Here is a 22,397-nt window from a genome sequence, read left to right on the forward strand (position 1 = left end):
GCTACATGAATCATTTGGGGTTCCTAAACTAGTCTGGATTCCTGGAAGTTACAACTTCTGATAAAAGCTAAAGTGGTTTAGCCTTGTTCAGTGCCTAGAGAGCAGTTTTCAACTTCAACGAAATACTTGAATGGCCAAACGTTTATTTAATGTCTCTTTTCATTTACTGAACACCAAAGAAAATCATAGACAAATTACTGGCAATATGTCAACTGGGAATAATTTTGTAATAGTTCCTATCACGTCTTAATTTCATTTCAAATTATTACTGTTCGATCCGTTCACAGTCAGAATCATCATAATTTAACTAACACTTATAGGTATTATTAATTTGTCCTATAGAATTTATCTGTAATATTGACACTTAATATTTTAGGAAAACAATTCGCTCCGGCGCCGGGGATCGAACCCGGATCCTTGGTTCTACGTACCAAGCGCTCTGACCACTGAGCTACGACGAATTCAATCCACAGCACCGGACCGAATAAGTGTCAATATTACAGATAAATTCTGTAGGACAAATTAATAATATCTATAATATTCTCTTAGCTAGCATTGCATAATAACTGCGGATTTCCGGTCAACAAGTCACTCAGCTGAGTGCGCTCCTAGTATAATGGCAATTGACATTGGATACACGTCAACATATATGTATGCCTAACTTGGAGTCGGGCCACAAAGGGAAACATGGAAGGAGGAAGATTCGGTCCGGTGCTCTGGATTGAATTCGGCGTAGCTCAGTGGTCAGAGCGCTTGGTATGTAGAACCAAGGACCCGGGTTCGATCCCCGGCGCCGGAGCGAATTTTTCTCCTAAAATATTAAATTAACTAACACTTGCTATCCACACTTCCTTTTAACTTATGTTTTCAGTAAAAAGAGAGACGTGAACCTGGATAGAAGAGTTTCGTTCCATTTCTATTATCATGAACAAGTAAACTTGGGAATGTCATATTTCATTAAAAAAAAAGAACAGAGCGTGTGATGTAAGGTAGTTTACACACAACACCAAATATCCTTGCCGCTTCTAATTTACAATAAATTAAATTCAAATGATCTGACATACAATAAACATAAATAAATTTAGTATAATAATTATGTTTCCTAGGAATATCTAACAAAATTAAAACTGACGAAATTAAGTTAAATTACAAATTGAATAAATATAAAAAGTGCAAATTAATATGAAACTCGATATATATTAATTAAAGTAATGTACGGTAGCCCACAGCTCTGCACTACCAGTCCGCCGCACACGTAAGCAGTCCAGCACACTCAAGACCAACACTGTTTGATACGACCGCTTCCTAGCTCGTCGCACTGGGTTTCAAAGCCCACCGTAGCCCACCGCACTGCTCAGCACTGCACTGACATCAACTCCTGAACACATATATATATATATATATATATATATATATATATATATATATATATATATAACATCGTAATGTTAAAAACGGTAGCATGTGGAAAAGAACAACCACCAGGATCGCCACCGTCGGTTTAAAACAATCGCTAGATGGATGTATAGTTGTTCCATGCAATTCAAATGGGAGTTATGACGTGACTCCTCCTACCTTCGCTAGATGGCAGTATAGTAAACTTGATAGAAATTGTTGCTGTCAAACCTATAAAGCTGAGCAATCTGTTTTATAGTGATCAGAGCATCAACCCATCAGTTGGTGGTATTCTACTGCTTTTCCGCTTGCGCGCATTGGTTGTGCTTTCGCTTGGCGTGTGACATGAGCATATAGTTCCCTGTATACCGGACAACATACAAAATTAAATTATTTTCCACTGCTATCGAGCACAGATTTAAAAACTGTCCCAATGGTACTTTTTTATTTCCATCAGACTATGTTGTTTTAAACTCTCTAGCAGTGATTTTATCCTTCACTACTTCTTCTCTAGAGAGTATTTTAGAATGCGTGCTTCCACGCTAGTGTCTGTGATGAAGGTTTTCCGGGCTGAGATGACGTGGTCTACCATTCTACCAGTCTACCAGTAGATCACGGCTTCCCAGCCCGGAAAACATTAATCACAGAGACAGTATTTTCTTTGCGATGCCAATTATTTGGACATCTTGAAAAACAGAAATAAAAAAACTACAACAAAAACGTTTGAAACAGTAGCTGATCGTTGATCGAACCGCACACGCAAGCACAAGTCCGCGCAAACACAATTAATAAGCAACTGATAGAAGAGGAGACTTGGGCTCGATGCCTTGATACCAGCCCACCGCACAAAACGGCTACGCAAGCAGCCCGCCCGGCCAGTGCGGTGACGCCACGAGCTTGTTCCGTGCGAGACTGTGAAGCCCAGTGCGGAAGCAGTCCATGGCTGGACCGTTGTGCAGGTCTCTGATATTAATTATATGCCAATCGGATGTAAAGAATAACTAAGCTAACGTGTTTTATAATTATGAAATAAAGTTCAAATAGCGAAAAGAACACGATTTCGGATGACACGTCATTGAGAACGAAAGTTAAGGACCAAAGTTATCCATGACAACGCTATGAAATTAATGACATTACTTGTGGTTCATCCTATATAAAACCTCTATTTTTCCCTACGCCCAAACCAAAATTTACGTTTTCTTTAGAGTGATATTAAAATTTCTCACGACTCTCTTATACCCGCATATATGCAGTTGTGCACCACTGGTATGGAACTAAACAAAAAATCCTGGGTCACTTGGGTCTGCTCTTGCAGTGTGACGCCGAAGCTTATCTGGAGCCATACTGCTTTTGTGTATGTGTGTGTGTGTATACCGTTTACATGTCGTCACATGCAAGAAGAACGATAACACTCCGTAAGAGGCCTCGAACATGGTGGTGGTGGGCGCGGTGGTGTTGTTACTATTTCTCCGAGGTGAAATACATCTTACACTGTTTGCCAACACTCACAAGACAAACAATGCGAGTGCTGGAGCCTCTGCAAGACATGTTCAAATAATTCTCATAACAGCACGCATCTCTTGCGTAACTTGACATCATTCTACGCACATACTACGCAATTTCGTAACCTGATTTCGTACCACAATCACGATAGCGCATGTAGATAAATGAATCCATTGCCATCATGATTTCTTGGTCTGTTATTTAACCACACTATACCTTTTTAGTCGCTTATTTAAGGGGACCCAGACATTGAAGATGTCTAATAAATACACCGTGTTTTATATTTCATGCAGTCATATTTAGCATTCAATTCTGAACCGAACAATACACAAATTACGCGTACTCTGCCATTTTTAAATGTCTTTATTGGCTTTTAAGGGAGGAGATGAGTGAAAAAAATTTCTAACTTCTGTAGTCTTTGAGCTAGTTTGTTCATTTTTGGCACACATATTCCACATGCGATATATATATACATGCTACAAATTTTCATACATATCAACCAGATATTTTCTGAGAGTTATGCCTTTTTTCTAAAACAACTGGGGCATAGTTTCAAAATCTATCTTATCGTACAAATTTTAAGTGCATGATGTGGAAAAAAAATTACAGTATCATTGATATACGTAGAAAAACAATAAGCATCCATATTTTAGAAATATATCCTTAGAATACAGAAAAAAATTGTTTTGTCAAAATTTCTTTGTTTTCTAGAACCTATTGTTATACAAATGATTTTTAATTTAAAAATTAATTAACATATATAAAATCTGATACTCTAATTTGTTAACCGTATTTTACAGAATATGCAGTAAAAATTTCATGTTTCTAGTATAAAACTGTAAGGGCCGTATTCACAGACATTTTTAGCGCGGGCTTTCGGTGGATGATCAGCGTTTTTCGTATTCATAAACCAGTGTTAGCGATAGGTTATGATTTGAATTCTGTACTAGTAACCAGTGGATAGCCGGGCTAGCTTAGTATGCTCGTAGCGCGTGCTGCGAAATGTCTATGAATAGCACCCTGAGAGTCTTTACACTTCGAACTTGACGAAATGTGCTGAAAAAATAGTGTGCGAAAACAGCTTGTAAAATTTGCATGGAATTGAAGTTCAAGGGTGCAACCATTTACATATTGCGTAATTTTTATGCTTTCGAGCGCCGCAGAGCATTGAAATTTGCTCAAGATAAAGATAAGTATTGCTGATTAATTTTTTACAAGAAAATGAAAATGCGATTTTTTACTGAAAATGTTCAAAATTTCACTCGTCGCCCCCCTTAAATGAACGCTTACGAAGGGAGACTACAATGTTGACGCTTCTTTTGAATACATTTTTAGTTTTTAGAGAGTATTATAGTTAATATATCCACATTTTTCACAATAAATCAGTCCATTAGCAACAATATAGTGCATTAAATTCTATCCTACGGCAAAAAAGAGCTTCAGGATAAAAAAATATCACATATTAAATTATATCAATCTGAAATGTATCATGACATACGAATGTGAAGTATGAAAAATTAACAAATAACGACAAAGAAATTTCTGTCAACTGAGATGGATTATCTCAGACGATTAGCAATGGAATCAAGATTAGAAAGGATCAGAAATGAAGACATCAGGCAATTAGTGCACAATGAATTTAGTATAATAAAATATATTCACCAAAAACAATTAATCTGACATGGTGATGTAAATCTTATGAACGAAGAGAGACTATCTAAAACGCTTTGATTCCCCCCCTGGGGAAAATGAAAGAGAACGATTACAGAACACAAGGAAGCAAGAAATCATGGAGGCTATAGCCCAAAGGAATCTTGAACAAAAAGATTTGGAAGATAGTCGTGGAAAACTGGGTACCGGATGGCGACCACAGTCGCTGTAACACCGGGATACATATTATATACGTAGTATATATAACACAACTTCTTGCCTATGCGGATGACGTGAATATGTTAGGAGAAAATCCACAAACCATTAGGAAAAACACGGAAATATTGTACGAAATGGAAACATAAAAATTGGAGATTTATCCTTTGAAGAGGTGGAAAGATTCAAATATCTTGGAGCAACAGTAACAATTATAAATGACACTCGGAAAGAAATTAAACGCAGAATAAATATGGGAAATGCCTGTTATTATTCGGTTGAGAAGCTTTTGTCATCTAGTCTGCTGTCAAAAAATCTGAAAGTTAGAATTTATAAAACAGTTATATTACCGGTTGTTCTGCATGGTTGTGAAACTTGCTTTCTCACTTTGAGAGAGGAACAGAGATTAAGGGTGTTTGAGAATAAGGTGCTTAGGAAAATATTTGGGGCTAAGAAGGATGAAGTTACAGGAGAATGGAGAAAGTTACACAACGCAGAACTTCACGCATTGTATTCTTCACCTGACATAATTAGGAACATTAAATCAAGACGTTTGAGATGGACAGGGCATGCAGCACGTATGAGCGAATCCAGAAATGCATATAGAGAGTGTTGGTTGGAAGACCGGAGGGAAAAGGTCTTTGAGGAGGCCGAAACGTAGATGGGAGGATAATATTAAAATGCATTTGAGAGCGGTGGGATATGATGATAGAGGCTGGATTAATCTTGCACAGGATAGGGACCGATGGCGGGCTTATGTGAGGGCGGCAATGAACCTCCAGGTTCCTTAAAAGCCATTTGTAAGTAAGTATAACTAAAGGAAAATACAAGTCTATTTCTGCCCGGTGGAAAAGAAACGCTGTGTTAAGCAATGCAACTTAAAATTGGTAAATTAAGATCAAATGAAGAGAACCAAAAAGTTGATGTTACAAATGCTGATGCATCCCCACTGACGAGCCAATAAAGATGAAGTTGTGAGATGAACCTCTGTGACAGTAGATAAGATATAACAAGTCGCTAAAGTGACAAATGGCCTATACAGGGTGGAAGTGAAATAATCTTGCAGATTGAAAGGAACGATAGAGAACTCTTAAATGAATATAGCAAACCTATATTACGTTTTGTGATTAAATGCAAGGTTAATTAGAAAATTAATTTTGAAGTTTGAGCAGGCAGGAAACATCGCCGCTAACACACTTTAATCGTGATACAGATTTAAGAGGTCAACGAACTCGGTGTGCCTCGGTAGGTAAACTGCTCTCTGCTTCAACGTTGTTACTTGCTACCATCGTGCAGCGGCTTGAAATTAGAGGTTTTTAAAATTAAGTTTACACAAAAATCGTCCACGCTATTGAAATACGCCAGAGGGAAAAAATAATTATTTATTAGATTTTCTATCGATATGGACAAAAATCACTACCCTACTCACAATAGTTACCGAATAAGAGGTTGTTCAACATTTGGGGGGGGGGGACATTTTTTTTAACTATGAACTTTCCCACCAAAATGAAATTACAGTTTTTTGTTACATACAACATGAGCTATTCGCTCTGAAAATTTGCAAGGCTATTTCACTTCCACTCTATGTAGGCTATCGCTATACTCAGCTACATATTATTACTTCGACGATGGGAAAATCATGGGTAGGACAAGAAGACATAAATGGTAAAGGAAACAAGAACTACGTCATACATTGATTAAGACTGGTCATAGTATGAACTGTAAATCAAAATGATGTGCCTCCAAAATATAAAGAGCGCAAACATTTATGTTGACAACGTAAACGCGCAGAAAAAAAAAAAACAAATCATACGCTAAAACATGACTGTGAAAGTGTATGAACTGGCTATTCAGAAACCGTATTTGTCAATAAAGAACTTCATTTTAGAGCCGCCAGCAATCGATCGTTTGTATCCAACGTGAAAAATGAATACATAAATAATTCAATCAACGGGAAGTTAAAACAATCAAGTCTACAACAATATTTTCGGCTGATATCTCAGTTCTCGTAACTCAATTTATTATTGAAGTATGGAAGCCGTACACTTCACGGTTGTCGACAGAAAACAATCACGAATAACACGCTAAAAATTGTTGTGATTCATTTAACATCTGAAAGTTATTACGTTCGTGATCGGCAATGCAGAAGTATCTCGGAAAAGACGCACCAAAATTTCGTTCGACAATAATTGTTCAAATCTGGAATACGTTACTTTTCATGGTAAATTATACCGACTCAGGAACAAAATTTGTACTGAACATGCAGAGTATGATATAACTGGAACTTTGAAAATTCAGGTGGCCCAAATTTTGTTCCTAGGTTTGTACAATCATTTCCATCACAGCCCATAGAGGCTCAGAGGGTGGCGGGATGTTAAGGCTATCACCTGTACCAACAGTCGAAATTAATATCAGTCCAACGTGCCGCCGCGACGCCTTTACCCACAAGGAAATACCCCAACCAAGTTCCGATTATTTACCGACGGCAGGAGTCCGAACTACTGAGCTCGTTACATGTTTTCTATTTGTAGAGATAGCAGCGACCACATTTCCAAACGGTAATAAGAAGTTAGTGGACCTATACTCATTTTTGTTAGAGATTGAGTAAATCCCAGGACCATAGTGCGGCAGGAAGGATCAGGTCAAAGAATAAAATCCATGACTCCATCGGGAATCGAATCCGTGCCTTCCGGCTTGTAGCGTTACGTCTTAACGGGACGCTACCGCGTGCCCTTGCATTTTATGGTTGCGAATATAAAATAAATCTCCTCTTAACAAATGAAGAGCTTAAATACAAGACTTCTATTATCTGTGTACAGCCCAATGGTTTTACAATTTACTCAATCTCATGACTTTCTGTTCTAGTTTTAAACTTGTTTATTTCGTCTCAATTATTATCCTCTACTTCTCATCAAAAGTTGGACACTAGTATCTCTTTAAAGCATAAGCAACAAAAAAGTTTTTAGTCTAGTTGTAAATTAGAAATAATTTAATAGACCTTTGCCATTTCTCACAATTTCTTCCATCTGAATTACAAGATTTCATAGATAAAACATTCTCATGTTCTAACTTTCGCATTCTACGATGTTACACGCTTGTCAAGATATGATCTTAGACCACTGTCGTATTTTTTAAGCGACCAGCAAAAAGGTCAGTAAATCAGCATTAAAATATGAAGTGTACATGATCTGAAAAACCAAGCAAGCTTTTGTTTTTAAAACTTTTCCTCTACATTTTAGCTCTGTGAAATGAATGAAGTACTTAATTATATCTCTGCTACTTTTATCTCGTCATTAATATTTATTCTGGTTTAGAGAGCACGTGTAGCAAATTTTGTTTTTTGTATTCAAAGAAGTTCTACAGTTTGAGTCTTGGAATACAAAAATGACACAAATTCACCAACTCGGAACAAATGTTTCAGGCTCGTACTCGAGGAAATAAAACAAACATTAAATATCTTTATAAATGAAGTATGAAGTACAGTCTCAGAAATAAAAAATGGTCCAACTCTTGAACAGAGCAAAATTCACACCACAATGATTTTTAACCTTTTATTGTTAAAGTGGAGATTTTGTACACAAATAGACTAATAACGGGAAGGCTAGGATTGAGGGTTTGAATCCCGCTCGGGCATGGATGTTCGTCGAATGTAAATGTGTGTATCCAATGCCTAACCACTTCACTTGCGTGATTCAGGTTCCGCATATTATGGACAGATGTCAGGGCTGTCACCCATTTTCAAGTTGCACACCACTTCGGCGGACAACTCTGTGCATAATGTGTATCTGTGGAGAGTTTTACCACGTACTAGAGTAAGTGTGGTGTAAGTATAGTGTAGAAAATGGGTGAGAATGATGATTAAGATGAGAAAAGGAGAAGGGGAAACCCGGTACCGGCACGTGATCTTCTCCTGTCGAATAACACTAAGGTGGCTTAACTTCCCTTCCGACGGAAGAATCACTATCAAGAGTGACATATGTCTTCTCTTCATCTGCAATGCATAGACATTTGGGATTTAACCCAGGCATATTGGTGCACAATTTAGTGATTAGAAGTTATGCACCGCCACCTCTCTTAGTCCCGAGATAGAGGCCCGGCTAGTCTAGAGGCTAGTCTAGAGACAGACACGCTACCACAGAGCTAACTCGGCGGACTCCATTGTAATATGTTATATCCTGTGTTGTCTTAGATGAAAAGTCGGCGTCTTAAAGACCTTACCTACTCCACGGGAGTGACTTCGTTTCTATGTATGTATTAGTTAAAAAAATAACTAACCTTGCAACAGAAGAGGGATTGATTAGGAAAGGAAGAAGAAGAAGAAGAAGAAGAAATATCACCTGTACAATAGATTCCTCCATGAAATAGGTTTCATTGTGCAAGTGAATACTACACGATGCTAATACCTGCAAAAAAACTATTAGTTACCATTATGTTATTACAAAAATTTAATCAAATTTTGAAGTCCAACTAGATACACTGTATTAAATATACTGCATAGGCCCTATATTTTATATGTCGCGAAAACCAGGAAAGGAAGAATCGCCTTAGCAGCAATTTACTTGAAATGACTAACTCACAACTAAACAAGTGAATAAATAAGACCTTAAGTCCAACTTTCCTTGTTCTAAAGAAAAGAGAGAAGGATCTCATTTCAGTTGCAACTAAGAGATTGTTTACCAAAGACTCGAGTCTTGACTTGAACTCAATTATACATCGAAGAAAAACTCATTTAAAAGTCAAAGAAATGCGAAAGAGATATAAAACAACAAAGTAACCGAACTTTGAGAAGCTCACGTCCATATCCAGACAACTTCATGAAACTTACTGCACAATGACTAGAAGAAAGAAATGCCCCGCTTTTCTAAGGGTCCGAACAAAACAAAAAAAAATGACAATTTATAAAACTTACTCTGTCAAAAATTAAACATTAGATTATTTTGCGATAAACAAAAACATTAATTGATTCTAGTTCACGTTAACACTTTGTTTAAAAACTTAAAATTGTTTATTCGACACGTTAAAACGTGTAAAAATTTATTTAAAAAGGTTATATATCTTGGACAGACAGCCCATTTCGACGCGATGTTGCGTCTTCATCAGTGTACCACGAACTACTGTTGATCTTGAATTCTGCCTTCTGCATTCGTCAGTTGTAGGGGTGGAGGTGTGTTGCTCTTATGGTAGGGGGTGTTTGTTTGTGTGTTATGTATCATCATATCGAACAAGGTGTGGGTATTGAACTGCAATTGTGTATTAAGTATATGTTGTGGGTATGTTATTGCATGTTTATATATTTCGTACTGTTCTAAGATGTTTAACTGTGAACTTTTTGGAGTGATGTGTAGAATATTATTGTAGTCATGATTATTGTCTGTCCTATGTAAAAATGTCGGCAACTATTGCATTTTAGTTTGTAAACGCTAGTTGAATTATATTTATTTGAATGTTTGATGTAATTTAGATATTTCTGTGTTGTGTTATTTGTTTTGTATGCTATCTTGTATTTTAGTTCTCTGAATGAAGTTGCAATTTTGTAAATATTGGTATTGTGATATGTTAATGTTATGTATTTATTCTCACGTGGTATTTGTGTTGGTTTGTTCTATTTTTGTTTTGCCTTTTTCATTAGTGTGTCTATCATGTTAGGGTTATATTCATTGTCTTGTCCTATATATTTTATTGTGTTTAATTCTTCAGTGTATTTGTCATTGTTCATTGGTATGTTAATTAATCTGTGTGTCATTGTACGGAAAGCTGCATGTTTATGTTGTATGGGATGGGTTGATAAATTGTGTATGTGTGTTGTGATTGTGGTGGGTTTCCTGTATATTTTGAATTCGTTCTGTTATTTGTTTTGGTTATGGTTATTTATTTATTAGGTTATTTTACGACGCTTTATCAACAGCTTCGGTTATTTAGCGTCTGAATGAGATGAAGGTGATAATGCCGGTGAAATGAGTCCGGGGTCCAACACCGAAAGTTACCCAGCATTTACTCATATTGGGTTGAGGGAAAACCCCGGAAAAAAACTCAACCAGGTAACTTGCCCCGACCGGGAATCGAACCCGGCCACCTGGTTTCGCGGCTAGACGTGCTAACCGTTACTCCACAGGCGTGGACTTGATGTCCAAGAAGTTTATAGCTTGGTTATGTTCTGTTTCTAGTGTATACTTTAATTTGGGATGTATTTTGTTGAGTTGTTGATGTAAGTTTTCCATTTGTCTTTTGTTTCCATTATATAGGACTATTATATTACCTACATATCGATGCCAGTACATTATTTTCTCTGCGTATTTGTTGTTGTCAGTGTTTATTATGTGTGTTTGTACTATATTATGAATGAATATTTCAGCTAATATGCTTGATATAGGTGAACCCATTGGTAATCCTTCAGTTTGTGTGTAATATTTATTGTTATGTGTGAAATAATTTTGTTTTGTAATAATCTCTGTAATGTGTATAATTTCGTCAATGTGTGTCGTGTCGACTAAACAATTTTAAGTTTTTAAACAAAAACATAATTAAATTTCTCTCTTTTAAATCTGATATCAAATCTCACAGAGAGTCGCACTAAAGTAGCCTAACATGAGAAAAAAGGAACTTCATCATCGAAAAAATTGAGAAAGACTGGCCTAAATTATGACCACACGAACGAACAGTAATTGAGATTTCAACTTATTTAAATTCTGTTAATTAAAAACGCACCTCTTGTGTCAACGTTAATCAAAATACGCCCAAGCAGAACCAAGCTGATGTGTAATGACAGAAGACAGACATGAATGACAACACAAGGCGAGTAAACTATTGCATTTAAAATACAAATCTCATAATTACACAAAACTGTATAATTATTGGCCATGGTTTTTAAGTACGTCTTTACCAAAGAGTTAATTAACAGAATACCAGCTTAATTAAGTTAGTAATAATGTGCACGGATTGCAAAACGTACGACATGGGCGGTGGTCGCTTTCAGTGCAATCATTTCGTCCTCTAATAGGGAACTCCTCTACTCCTCGCAAATCCACTCAAGGTAATGATACGTTGTGGCCCCACAGACAACAATGGAATTGAGATTTCTTACACATTCACTTGTCATTTACTGTCGAGATAACTAGAAAAACAGGGGTTCTTCATCATTAATTTACGCGCACAGAATTCAGGAGGCCGACATTTCATATTTTACATCTGCCTTCATTTCAGACAGAAATGAATACGTATTTCTGCACGTACTGGTACATCTTGATGTAGACATAAAACTAATTAAGATGCAAATAAAACTTAATTTTTGTTTATTTAAATCATGTCACTCAAATTTGTTATAAATTGTGGGCCAATTATAACGTTACAAAATCTACATACAGAACTATTTTTACTCCATTCTATAAGAAGTAATAATAATAATAATAATAATAATAATAATAATAATAATAATAATAATAATAATAATAATAATAATAATAATAATAATAATAATGTGGCTAGAGTGCTTGATTTAGATATAATACTGCAGACCCACACGTGCTGACCACACGATATCTACATTCTGGCTGGATGATCGTCCACCTCTCCTTCGGCATGTGAACGTGAGGGCAGCAGCCAACTGATCGGTCTGGGCCCTTCATGGGCTGTAGCGCCACGGATTATTATTATTATTATTATTATTATTATTATTATTATTATTATTATTATTATTATTATTAAATAATTATTTAGACTGAGAAGTTTTGGAATGAAAGCTCGGTATGAATAAGATAGCATTTAAAATGATATTACTGAATTTCACCTGAATTGGTTTGTTGGAAAACCGTTAATATGGGTATGTGATAAGAGAAGTAAAGACATATAACTCCAAAAGTAAATATATTCTTCTAACGAACACCATATTAATGCAAGAGTCTGATCTTGTTTCTATTTTTAGATTTGCGTTGCCGTTGCTAAATATGTGATGTCAATAGTGTGACGTAACTCGTTGCCGTTGCTAAGCAATACTATGACGTAGATCGCTGTTGTTGCTAAGAAAGTGAAGTCAGATAGGCTATTTAAACTTCAGTAACTTTTTCCATTTCAACCTCAAGCATAAACGCTTCACGTTAAAGAAAGTGGAAGTAGAAAGATTTGAAGTCAGGTCTCCACGAGCATCATTATTCTATCCTTTGAGTCACAGTGTCCTCGGACAGACGATCGTAACAGAAGAGTACAGCTCATGCATTTTGTCGAGACACTCCCCCACTCTTCCTACAGAGCTGCGCACGAGATCGGATGAGTCTACTTACGAATTATAGGGGAATGGATTACTCTTTGCCTTCAACTCGGTAGACACACGCCCGACCTTCCCTTCTACTCCTACCCCCTACAAAGAAACGTTGCTCCCGTACTGCACATCGCGAGTGTCTTGACAAAATGCATGAGCTGTAGTAATGGAACCTGACTTTCTCAAAATGTTCAGCTATAAAACATACGAAGAAATGCGCACAAAAGTGCATTGGTCAAAAATGTGTTATTGTTCATTACTATATTCCAACAAGGACTTCGTTCTGCTCAAGCATTGACTGAAATGGTACCTTGCACACGGTTGGCCACAAAGTTTGCACACGCATTCCTGTGATGGTAGAATTGAAATCGGTTCCGTTACAAAATCGCAACGGTCTTCCCTTGAAAAGAAAATTGTTACTGAATGCGTTATTCTTTAAAAATACAGTTGTTTATAAATTGTAGTCTTGTTTTATATCCAGACGAGTTATACACTCTGGTTATCCTTTTGTTTTCCTGTAACATCCGAGACAGAGACTCATTGTCATTTTTATTACCACGCGACAAGAGCGGTACAATATGATAAAATAAATTCCGGTACATGTGCAACAAAAAATTCGTGACGTAACAAAATCCACCAACTGTTGCGTGCGAAAAAGTCATGTGTAGTATGAAAGTATCTCTCGATGCATTGGATACGTTGCTAAGCAACACACTTCCGAATAAAGTGCATAGCTCATAAATACCGAAGCGATTTTATTTGTCAAATTTAATTGCCTTTTTTAAATCCGAAGGTCACGACCTACATTTACGTACCATCTGGACATTCCTTTACTAAAATAATAAAAAAAACTCCCATTAAGCCCTTGTCTGGCGTATGGCGAGCCAGACGAAATTATTCTTTCAAGAGTGGAATATGGAACTTCATTTCTCCCCTTCTTGGCCGTCACCAAGAACATAATGCAGATATTCTTGGTTGTATATTGTGAAAAGATTATACACTCTGGGATTCCCGGTTGTTCTTGTGTTTTCCTACAATATCTCGGAATGAGAGACGCCATGCTAACACTATGTGATTGGTGTTGTACAAAACATCGTCAAATGCGTAAACATTTGAAATTTATGGGCCTCCTGAAGAGTAAGCGAAATTACATCAGTTGGTGATACCATGATATAGTAACTAATATACAAATTTTGCCAGTAATCCTCCAAATATATATATATATATATATATATAATTTCAATTTTCAATTTATAAATTAGAAAAGTTTAATATTTTGTTTGTATATGCGGTCTGATCTGTTACAGCTACAAGTAATAATCTTAATCAAGTTGTCTTACGTTACATCTCTCAGTGTACTTGTGTGCCAATACACCTTTCTTGAATGATTTTGTAATAGCTTTTATGAATTATACAGAGTATTTAATTATCTCATTTAGACCAATGACATTTAAAGAATAAGTTTGATGTGAACTAGTCACAGTTATGATTCTTTGAAGTAATTATCGCTGCTTTACTATCACATCCTCGTTACTGAACAGGTGCAGCTGAATTATACATATCAATTAATATCTTCCAGCCATCGTCAAGAAGCAAACAAATCTCCATCTACAAGTACAGTATGAGTTCACAAAACTTCGTTATTACAGAAAACAACGAAGTCTCTTCACAAATTGACTTTTAACATTGAGTATTTAAATGGACATAAATTTATAGTTTATTTTTCAAGTGAAATGTCTATGCTTCTAAATGACCATAAATTTATAGTTTATTTTTCAAGTTAAACGTCTATACTTCATCTACAACAAGAGAAAAACTGTAACGTTTTTACACAAAAGACTTTTCTGTAAACTCGAATGTTGCACGTAGTACCATGGAAACAAAATACTATTGTAACATTCTTACATATTCCTTGGCCTATTATACTGCAATAAAATTAGCACTACAATATGTAATTCCTGTTCGCTAGAGGTATTTATTCTCTTACTTGTATGAACATTGTTACCTACTTCAGTTATCACAGACCAATTTCTTAGAGATATTAAACAAATACAATTTTAAGTTTTTAAAGAAGTGTTAAAGTGAACTTGATTTTTATTTTATTTTAGTAGGTTATTTTACGATGCTTTATCAACATCTTTGGTTATTTAGCGTCTGAATGAGATGGTGATAATGCCGGTGAAATGAGTCCGTGGTCCAGCACCGAAAGTTACCCAACATTTGCTCATTTGGGTTGAGGGAAAACCCCGGAAAATACCTCAACCAGATAACTTGCCCCGACCGGGAATCGAACCCGTGCCACCTGGCTTCGCGGCCAGACGCGCTGACCGTTACTCTACAGATGTGGACCGTGAACTAGAATCAATGAGAAAATTAGTATTGTTGAATAAAAGTTTAAATTCAATTATTGTACAGTTGTCAAAAAAAATGGCCGCACTCGTGAATAGTGAATATTTTCTAAGTCCACTTCGGATAACGGTGATGTTACATGATGCATACGCTTATAGACGCAGTTTCGGAACTAAGATGTTTAAGCAGGAGTCATTCACATCTGCGCCTCGTAGAGCAGCGGTAGTGTGTTCGCTAAATGATTCGAATGTTGTGAGTTTGAACCTTGTCCAAGTTATCATTTGTATTCTGTCGTCGTTCTTTAGCGATATAAATAATATTCAAGTTATCATTTGTACTCTGTTATAGTTCTTTAGGGATATAAATAATATTCAAGTTATCATTTATATTCTGTTATTGTTATTCATCGTTATAAATAATATTCAAGTTATCATTTTATTTCGATATCAATCTTCAGCAATATAAACAATATTTAAGTTACCATTTGTATTATGTTGTCGTTCTATAACGTTATAAATAATATTCATGTTACCATTTTATTTTGTTATCAATTTTAGCGATATAAATAATATTCAAGTTATCATTTATATTCTGTTGTCGTTCGATAACGTTATAAATAATATTCAAGTTATTTTATTTTGATATCAATCTTTAGCGATATAAATAATATTCAAGTTATAATTTGTATTTTGTTGTCGTTCTGTAACGTTATAAATAATATTCTAGTTATCATAATTTGTATTTTGTTGTCGTTCTGTAACGTTATAAATAATATTCTAGTTATCATTTTATTTTGATATCAGTCTTTAGCGATATAAACAATATTCAAGTGATTCGTATTCGGTTGTCATTCTATAAATACCGTAATATTATAGTTATCATTTAATATGTTGTCAATTTTAGCGATATAAATAATATTCAAGTTATCATTTATATTCTGTTATCGTTCTTTAGCGATATAAGTAATATAATTTAATGTTAGATTTGAAACAATTTGCATAATACTAGTGTTAGTTTTTTCTTGTTATATGAATACATTAACCACCCAAATATGCTTCAATTTATAATCAATCTTGAGTCATTAACATCTGATGTATATGATTCAATTAAAGATGTACATTTTCTGTACCTATTATTTTATTGTCATACTGTATTTTAAGTCATAGTTCACAACACGCGAAAAGCACAAAGAAACATTCGTTTTCATGAAACAGTTCATTATTAAATTAATCCCGTATTTTTGTCGATGGACAGTTGTCACTTTATTATTATTATTATTATTATTATTATTATTATTATTATTATTATTATTATTATTATTATTATTATTATTCGTGCACGTCGGCAAAAACGCACGGTAACATGTTAACATAGCTTGTAGGAACGTCCCCGAGCTTCACTGACCTACGCAGCAACCTGAATGATTTGACAGATTTACAGCCCATAACGGGGACAACGTAACAAAACAAATAACATCACATGTCTTTCCGTCTTTTATATCCGTGAAAAGAATGTGGATGAAAACAAATGCGCCATTGTTGTGTGCTACATTTCCATTATTGCTGTCATGGAGAAAGAGCGGAGTAAGAGAGGGGAATCGCATTGCGTAGCTACTCACAAAACAAAAAAACTATCGTGCTGGCATTGCAAAACTCGATCAAGTTGTACAATGGCGACTAGGAAGAGTAATTAACAAGTCTGTGTGGACAACTAACCGGAGTTACAGTATCTTATCCCTTACTATTCAATTACTGAGCTTTTCCTTGTTTACCAGAGTGTTGCATCGTGTTATTTCCAAAAAAGGGCAACACAGACATACAAACAATTCTGACCTCTGCCATCAAGTGCAAAGAAATGTGATAACAGACTGACATCGCAGCGATTCTCTAATTGTCGACTGCAGTATATATATATGAGTATTCAAAAGTAAGTTCCTATTTTCAAACAGCTGTATCTTCTGTACGTATCAGCAGTTTTGTTTCATATACATAGGTACCATGAAGGTTTGAGTTTTTCTATCGATGCGTGTTTCGTTGCTATAGTAACTCTCTCACGCTTGTATAAACAATAATTTGTTGTTCAGAATACAGACGGCAGTTGGAGAGTAATTATTTTAATAATTTTTACAATGGTTTTACCTTTACATGATATCAAAGTTACTGTCTGGTGTGGTTTCACGCCACGTTTCATAATTGGCGACGTAACCTATTTCTATGAAGAAACTGAAAATGGACAAACAAAAACAGTAACCGGACAACGATATTTTCAAATGTTGCAAGATTTTGCAATACCAGCGTTACAGAATCATGAAATCGAAAACATTATTTTCATGCAAGACGGCGCTCTATCTCACATACACAATAATGTAAAAACACTATTGCGCAACACATTTGGTGATGGTGTAAATAGTAGGCATTTTTCGAACAGTTGATCTTCTAGGTCACCAGACATAAATCCAGCTGACTACTGGTTATGGGGTTATCAAAAAGAAAAGGTATTTCTTTGTAGACCTACTACATGTGAGGAACTGAAACAGTCAATATCGGATGTCATTGAAAACATCCCTAGGAATGTGCTTACTAATGCCGTTTATAGCCAGAAGAAAGACTATTTCTTATTGAACAATACGGGTGGTGGTCATACGTAATTTTTTCGTGTTTTAATAAATTCCAATTTCTTTACGAACAAATTTGTGTTTTAATTGTTGTGGAATCTAAAAATTTGCAAACTTATTACCATTTCAAAATGGGAACTTACTTTTGAATAGCCTTATATACAGGGTAAAGCATGGTAATACTGTGATGTGAATAATATTATGTTATTTCTTTTTGAGTATTTATTACAATTTTACTGAGCGAGAGAAGGACTGGTTTTATACAGAAACTTGTCCACGAACATTCCCTAATACGTTGACGCAAAAAACCGATCGTCCTCTCGCTCAGTAAAATTATAATAAATTATGGAAAATAACTACCACAATAATACTCATATCACGATATTACCAACCTTTACCCTACGTAAGTACAAAGGTCAACGCGCACAGCCGTAACATTACGTGAAATTCGAATCTGCCCTAGGTCATAGATTACACTGTCCATTGTTAATATGATATTTAATTTATAAATTACGCGAAATCCTAGCATCGTGGTAACCTCTGTTACAAGTTCCAAAATATGTCTGTAAATGTTAAGATTGGACTGAAAACTACAGTTCACTATCTTAAAATATCGTCCAAAAGATATTCATAAAAGAAATCTACTACGCAATCAAATAAGAAGATAAATTTTCGTTTTCCCGATTATACAGTTTGGAAATAATATAGCTGTACCGATAGCAACAACTTATTCCTCGGATAGGGTACAACAAAAAACTTCTCTCAACATTTTAGTCCCAAACGAATACTTCTCACACAAAAATAATTTCCCCTAAATGTTAACACTGTTTTACTCGATACTTACTATCCGTAAAATTCTGATCTTACTCTTATCATTAGAGAAATAGATAAGGATATTTCCTGGCATTAGGAAGTATGGCAGCCCTACTGGAGTGACTAAGGGACGAAAGTCTACTGTTCAGACCGAGCGCATCTGCGTTTTCGTATGTAAGCAGGCGTCGCGCAGTAGCCAAACTACGTAGACTGTCAGCCTGATTTTCTAATTCACTATGCACTTAATTACAAAACGCATTGTAAGTTTTTACTTTATTTTAATGTATTCTACTACTACCCTCTTCAATCTGCACAGTTATAACACTTCCACCCTGTAGACAAAATATTTTGTTTATAGTACAGAAACGTTCGACATTTAGTTTTATTTGTAAATTGCACTGTTTAAGGGGACTTGTATATAAACGCATGAAAAATCATTATAAATACGATACTTAAGATGAAGATGTGCAGAAGTTACAGCCATGCAGCCATTATTTGATGCATTTTTACTGCGTTGTAATGGATTATTTAGGAATATTTTAAGGTGTGAGACAACTTTAAGTGCATAGTTTTTCCTTTACTCACTAATACATATTAAGAGAAGAAAATATTCTTAAATTTGCGTGTATGAATATGAGTGCACACATATCAGACACAAATTATGTAAGAAGTTTAATTATTTTTACTAGTAGATAACATTTAACATACACTGCATGACCTATGATAACAAATTATTATACATTTGTATGCATTGCTTTTGCATTGGTGAGGATTTGCTGTGTATATAAGATTTCCGCAAGAGTTCCGAATTTCAGTGCCTCTGTGACAAATAGCTATTAATGAATCTAGGACCCAAGTTTTAGTGGTAACGTTGAATTTATTTAATCTCCTTATAACAAAAGATCACAGATTTTCGATTAGATTCATAACAGGATTGATGCTTGGCCAATTAATTTATTTTAGTGTGGGAATCCAGAAGAAATTTCGAAACCCTTTTCTTTCTATGGCATGGAGCATAATCTTGCATTATTAGGCTTGCCAACCGTCCCATATTTCCCGAAACAGTTCCGATTTCGACCATTGCGTCCCGCGACCAGAAAAAAAAATTGCACACGCATCATAATGTCCCGATTTGATGGCATATTAGACATTTACAGCTGATTTTCGTTTCTATCAGATTGTCGGATTTACTCTGGATCGCACAGTCTCATACAGGCATGCTTCCAATATGTGACGAAATTGAGAAATGATTCTAGTACGCATGTTCAAGGCAGAAATTATTTAATTTCTCGTTGATGTGTCAACAGAGTGACAGGTGCAATGATCATAATAGACAAGTTAGGGCAGATTTGATCACAGACGATAGGGTACTTACTAATCATCTATCCTCTGAGCTCATCTTATGCACTTCGACTTTAGTTTGCGCCATTCAGTATTATGTCCACTTGATGCGTCATTCATTGGTTTCGGCGGAAAAATGGAAAAGAAAATGAAAATTTTTTACGACCACTTCTACGATAGATATAGATATCAACGAGGGCAACAACAAAGACTTGTAAAATACCGTAGCCCCTCAAGTGTGATAAGATCTGATAGCTCTGGTGATAAATCACGTAAACGTCTCTTTGTTTTCCGAGTAGAATGGCTAGAATCTTTTGTGTAGGTAGGTTAGTTCTGGCTAGGTTATTAATTACATACATCAAACTGATGGGTTCCTAGTTTCCAAAGAGTTAACATTTCTTTTATCACAAATTTATACTACTTTTCTACTTGTTTTGTGATCATTTTGTTAAGAATTTGTAATTTTTTACATATGAAATTAGGCATATTATATATATAGAGTGACCAGATTCATATCGATAAAAAAGAGGACACAAAGCTTTAAAAAAATGGAGGACATAGTTCGAAAAAAGAGGACAGAAAATACCTATGTACTTAGAATTAGGCTGAGACCTATATTATACTTTAAATTAAGTCAATATCTATTTTATTACAAAATATTTACAGTACAGATTTAGGTTCACATCATACTTAAAAGTATGTTAATATCTATTTTATTAGAAAATAATTATGACAAAATTTAATAATAATGATTTTACACTTAGCTACGAATGAAAATCAAGGGAACTATAATTATTAAAGAGGAAAGAAAATATCTGTTTAGATTTACATTCGCACCTCCATTTCTCGATTTACTAGCTACCTCTGAGCAACGACCATAACAAGGCGAAGCAGAGAGGGCTATGATCATGGCAAAGACTATATTCCATCGATGCTGCTGCCACCTACAGGAAAATTACTTTAATAAGGCGTCAAATAAGATAATTTGAAAATATCATGCATACAAGTTACAAAAAGCAGAACATTTCTTGATTTTTTTAAAATCCGCCTGGACCCCGGACAGAGGCCTAAAAAGGAGGACATGTCCGGACAAAAGAGAACATCTGGTCACCCTATATATACATATACACATACTGTCACAAAAGTACTACTGTTGAGTATGTGGATTGATAGGTGGAAAAATAGTGCAATAAAATTGTTAGTAATATTTTTGTCCCTATTTTTTACTTATGAAAGTTGGTAAGCTTATGCATTATCATTATCAGGAAACCAGTCTTATCTGTGGCAGGATCCTATTCTATCACAATAATTTTACTGAAATAGTGCTAGGATCAGTGTTGTGAACATTATGTTCACATTTACAAAAGTGAAGAATGATAAACTTGAAAACTTATGGGTATAATAATTTGTCCGCGTCTGTAGTTGATACAGCGTCGTTAAATAACCAACTAAAAGACCACCGGCGGAACGACCATTGGCTTGAACAGCTCTAAATTCAAATGTAGAAGACAGAACAGGTCTTAAAGAGCCTAACTCTCATTATTGTAATCATTATGGTGACTTCAAAATTTTAGTCACGTTGAGAACTTCTGAATAACCTTGTAAAACTGTGCAGACCTGAAGCCTCTACGGAATTAAGCGTTTATATACAGTACTGCAAAGTATACTACGGAGGTCCGGTTTGTACAAGAGTGCTACAACCTGTGAAATCGAACTGCAGCAGCTCGACGGCGCGGCGCTTTTCTTCTGTTTCTTTTTGCGGGAGTAACAATGCAATGCAACATAACTCAAATTAAGCCGAGGGCGACGCGAGGACTGGAACGGTATTTCCTCTGCATACCAAGGAAGAAAAACAGGAGGCAACACGAATTCTGGTCCTGATATTAAAACTGAGCACACGCTTATGTAAAAGGATGTCATTGCTAAATTCTTCATTCAACGTCTGTTATCAGCCATACTTAATGTGGCAATAATGGAGGAATGGTAAATTGAAAATGGTATTTAAAAACGTTAAGTGCTAGGTGAGAACGTGGCCAAAGTCGTTTTTCTCCACTAAAAGTCATAAATAGAATCGCTATCATTTCGATGAATCTCATGTGAAATACACTAATGTGTGATTCAAAAGATTATTTATTACCTGTATTGTGTTAGGAGTTTAGCTAATGTTATTTGTTTATTTAACGCCAATTTTCAAATAGGCCTACAGAGTTTATGCAAAGATGTTAGAATTCTTACTTTCTATTTATGGCAACATTATAAAGAGGA

General features: G+C 35.4%; 1 protein-coding gene and 1 non-coding gene across 2 annotated transcripts in view; one reads left to right on the top strand and one right to left on the bottom strand.

Annotated features, from left to right (window-relative positions):
- LOC138693473 (thrombospondin type-1 domain-containing protein 4-like) overlaps window positions 1-22,397 on the bottom strand; it is a 603,922-nt gene that overhangs the window by 564,574 nt on the left and 16,951 nt on the right. The gene's annotated exons all lie outside the window — the stretch shown is intronic.
- TRNAY-GUA (transfer RNA tyrosine (anticodon GUA)) lies at window positions 727-799 on the top strand. Its single transcript has one exon. It is a non-coding gene; the product is annotated as a tRNA-Tyr (tRNA).

This window comes from Periplaneta americana, chromosome 17 (genome assembly GCF_040183065.1).
Source record: "Periplaneta americana isolate PAMFEO1 chromosome 17, P.americana_PAMFEO1_priV1, whole genome shotgun sequence".
NCBI classification, from domain to species: domain Eukaryota; kingdom Metazoa; phylum Arthropoda; class Insecta; order Blattodea; family Blattidae; genus Periplaneta; species Periplaneta americana.